At 41.5% G+C, this 4,542-nt stretch overlaps 1 non-coding gene across 1 annotated transcript; it reads right to left on the bottom strand.

The window, feature by feature from the left end:
• Positions 1-4,113: 4,113 nt before the first annotated feature.
• On the bottom strand, positions 4,114-4,220 carry LOC148846175 (small nucleolar RNA R71). Its single transcript, XR_016102700.1, has one exon. It is a non-coding gene; the product is annotated as a small nucleolar RNA R71 (small nucleolar RNA).
• Between the last annotated feature and the right edge of the window lie 322 nt (positions 4,221-4,542).

Below are 4,542 nucleotides of genomic sequence, written 5' to 3'. Positions count from 1 at the left end.
TGCATAATCACATACATTGGGGACAATGTATCACTTAAGTGTGGGGGGAAGGGAAATCTCATGGAAATTTGGGATACCTTAGCTTCTTAAAATTTCTGCTCCCAGAAACTTATCCTTGAACTATTTCAACTTATCAGGAATCATGTGCTTAGGCTGAATAGATAAGATAGGATGCAAGCGTGACTAACTGAATCTTTCTTGGCTGCATATGGTACCTCATGATTTTAATCGATCAATAGGCAAGATGCATAAGGGTTTGATTGATTTTCACATAATGATCTGTCAAACATGGGTTGATTATTCTAGAACTTGCTGTGTTAGGCATATAGAGACCACGATCAATGAATTCTAGAACTGGATCGTGTGTTGTTTGCTAGATGATAGAAAGTCTACATCTGGATATGTTTTCATGAAAGGATCATGTGTTGTTTGCTAGAAAAGCAGCAAACTGGGTTCCACTCCAGATCCACGACCGAGGCCGAGTACATTGCCGCAAGTGAGGCTGCCAAACAAGCTGTGTGGATGAAGAAGTTCATTCATGAGTTGGGAGTAGTTCCGTCCGACACATCACCCATCCCATTGTTGTGTGACAACAATGGAGCCATTGCTCAGGCTAACGAGCCACGAGCCCACTCGAAGTCGAAGCACATCGAGAGGAAGTACCACGTACTGCGGGAGATTGATGGTAGAGGGGACGTACTGATTCAGAAGGTAGCGTTAGTGGATAATGTAGCAGACCCATTGACAAAGCCACTATCACAGAGAGAGTTTGAGAAACACGTGGAGAGCATGGGACTCCGGCTAGTACCTGATTGGACCTAAGTGCAAGTGGGAGCTGTTAGACAGTTTTGTATGCCCTTAGCTTCAATCAAAATTGATGTACTTTATGAGTTTTTTGTAAATGAATAAAAGTACATATTTGATTCATGTTCCCTTGGTATGTTTCTGTGTATTACCCTTAAATTGGACACTTATTGAGACTCGTGTTAGTTTTGAATGTTCACAGCCAGTGGGTCGGTCTGGGGAGACCTATCCTGACAAGGCTGACACTGTGGTGCCACCAAGTTGGTTGGGGTGGCCTATCTCAGCTGTCAGGGTGAGACCTTAGTCACTTATAGTGTAGGATTAATTGAATCTATGAACTGGACCAGATTTCTAGTGTTGCCCTGGACCTTGGAGATTGATGGGCAAAACTGGAAAGTTACACCCAACCCCTAAACTCGATTATGATACTGCACTAGGTGTCAGATTGGGCTATCTTTGATACACCAATAAGTGAGATCCTTAAACCTGGGTATGTTGGGATAGTCTGAGAATTCATCTGAGTGGGTGATCATAATGACAGGATCAGCCCATTTGTCAGACAAAGGTAATGATCAGGGATGCACACTCACTGATGGAAACCAAGACTGCCGGCAGCCGATTTCAAACGTTGAGATTTGTTTTGCAAAATATATTTTATATGAGATATGAAAGTATATATATTATAGTTTCGAAATAATTTGCAAAAGGTTTTAATTCCCAGGATCCATATAAGAAGAGAGTGCAGCACTGTTCCTTGCAGCCGAGGGAGAGGTCCTCTCTTGTCGGGCAGTGTATGATCATTATGGGCTAAGAGATTAAGTGTAAGACCATCGAGAATAATACCTAATGGGCTAATCTTGCGTCTGCCCACAGTCCCTGGGTGTTGTTACAAGGTGGCTTGGCCCAGGGACCACTTAGGGTAAGTGTAGGGCCCATAGAGCCCATGAGATGGGTTTCAGGGGGTGTACTGTCCATAACAGTGTATTCGGCCAGGCCTTGTAACAAAGGCTAGGCCGAACCCATGTGGCTGTTGTGTAGATCAATGTTTGGGTCCCACACCATACAAGGAATCCCAACTGGGCAGCAGTTTGGAAGGCTAAGTGACTACATAACCTTAAATCGGCCTTATGCCCATTTTGAACTGGGCTGATTTGATCAATCAATTAAAAGGGGCGAATTCTGAGATGGATCAGCTAATAGGATTGAGTCTGGACCCTATCCACTTAGAGAGTCCAATATCTAAATAAGATTTAGATCTAGAGACCTCCTAATTAGATTAGGAGGTGGCTGATCTGATCTGCAGATAAGATAAGGGTTATCCCTTATCACTTAAAGGGACTTGTAATCCTAATATGATTTGGATCACCAACTCCTAATGGGATTAGGAGCTGATCCCTTTAAGGTTATAAAAGGAGGAGGGGGCGGCAGCCTTTAGACATGCAATCCACAACTCCTGTCTTCAGTGCTGAAATCACAAGAAGAGAGAACTCTGCTCCCTGCAGATACTCTCTTGCCGCCTCCTTCCTACAGCCACCACCTCTAGCAGTTCGATCTCCTACTCTACTGGAGTAATCAAAATTTGATATTGATACCAATCTTTTGCAAAATGATTGATTGGAGCTGTATTCACAAGCTATCCTGTTGAATCTTGCAAAGGGTCAAGTTCTTTTGGAAGAACACTGCTGATTCTGCTCCATCCTGCACTACACCATCTTCAGTGGGAGCAGGTTTTGGATCCTTCCTTGGGCATGAACACCTCCATTGGGAGATACTGTTTCTCTGTATCAGGTACATCCTCTCCTACTCCTTTTCGTTCAGATCTGGTTTAGTTTATGGTTCAAGAATGATCCTTGAAAATATGATTTTCTAAATAGGGAATGCGATTCCCAGTTGAAGGGAGAGAAAATTTTTTGAAATTTGCCCCTTATTCCGCAATCTTTGGGCATCCTTGTGATGGATATCCTATGCCTTCAAAAAGAGCATCATATTTTGGATTGTAATATACTGGCATTCAGATCTGAATCAAGGCTGCTTACAGTATAAAGTTGTAGACCTGATTTCAAGTTTCTGCAATTACCTAATATGAGCCACACAAGCTTGGATGTCCATTACTAAATTTAAAGCATTTGATGACTAGCTCTGATTTCTAATATGGACTAATATGAGATCTGATCTGAAATATCTGTGGACTGAGTTTTGTTTTGTAAAACTGCTAACATCAGATATGAATTGCAGCAGTTAACAATACCAAACATTGCAGTCCTAATTTCAGGTCTTAGCAATTATTTGATATGTATGAGCTATACAGGTTTGGGCTTCAAATGTAGAGCTTAAAACCCTTAAATCAAGCCTAACTCATGGCTGATTTTAGTTTATTTCAGGTCCTCTTAATATATTTTTTAGTTCAGATCTAATAGCAGCTCTAAGGCATGACAAATCTGATCCCAGCCTTAATGGATGTATATTGCGGTGTATACCGATGGGTGTGTATGAGATATACAGCTCAGATCTGAATTATTGTTTGTTATTTTATCTATGGACCAACAATACCAAAAAGTTGCAGGTTTGAACTCAGCTGAATTGAATCTGAATTCGGATGCTGCAATTAATTGATGTAGTTAAGATGTGCATATTGGAACCTTGAATAAGATGTTGGTTCAGATCTGCTTTCAGTATAGTAAGCTTCATTTATTTATGTCAGGATGTGTTTTTTTTTTTTATTCCAATACTTCACTGCACATTTTCAGTTGTAATAGGATTAGTTATTTATATTCTTTTGTGAATATTGGCCTTTTTATTGCTTTGACCTTTACAGTATATGACAAGCAGACCTGAACTGGAGGAGATCCTTTATGACCCGGAGATTGAAAGGACTCTCTGTGTCCATTTGAGAGCTGCTAGGCAAGTCAGACAAGATGCACAATAAATGGCTAAACAAAGAACTATGATGGATTATGCCAAGCCCACCCTCACCGGGGCTGCCTCAAGCATTATTAGGCCAACTATTGCTGCCAATAACATCAAAATTAAACCAGCCATAATCCAAATGATACAAAATACGGTACAATTTTGTGGTATGGCCCACAAGGATCCAAATGCCCATATTGCCAACTTCTTAGAAATCTGGGACACCTTCAAGCACAATGGGGTAAGTGATGATGCTATCTGGCTGAGGTTATTCCCATTTTCTTTGAAGGATAAAGCCAAGTCTTGGTTAAACCCATTTCCGGTAGGATCCATAGCCACGTGGGATGAAATGGCTAGCCAAGCTGATTCTTCTCTAAATATTTCCCTCCCTTTAAAACTGCAAAAATGAGAAACGATATTACTACCTTTTTCCAACAAGAGGGGGAATCTCTCTATGAGTCCTGGGAACATTACAAGGAGCTACTTAGGAGGGTTCCTCACCATGGCCTCCCGATATGGCTGCAGGTGCAAACTTTTTATAATGGTCTGACCAATTCAATCAAGAACATCTTAGATGCAGCAGTCGAGGGCTCCATAAACAATGAAACTCCCAAGGTGGCCCATGCATTCATAGAGGAAACGGCAACAAATAATTACCAGTGGCATTCTGAGAGAACTCAAGTAAGAAAGCAGCATGGCCTACATAATGTTGACACATACATGGCTCTATCTGCTCAAATTGGAGCACTCAGCAAGAAGTTAGAAGAAATGTAGATAGCAGCCATGCATGTGCAGCCCATGACATGTGATTTGTGTGGGGGAGGCCACATC

Source organism: Nelumbo lutea, chromosome 7 (assembly GCF_056320005.1).
Source record: "Nelumbo lutea isolate HS-2025 chromosome 7, American lotus-T2T, whole genome shotgun sequence".
In the NCBI taxonomy this organism is placed as follows: Eukaryota; Viridiplantae; Streptophyta; class Magnoliopsida; order Proteales; family Nelumbonaceae; genus Nelumbo; species Nelumbo lutea.
The sequence above is the reverse complement of the archived record's forward strand: the minus strand, read 5'-3'. Positions and strand labels throughout refer to the sequence as shown.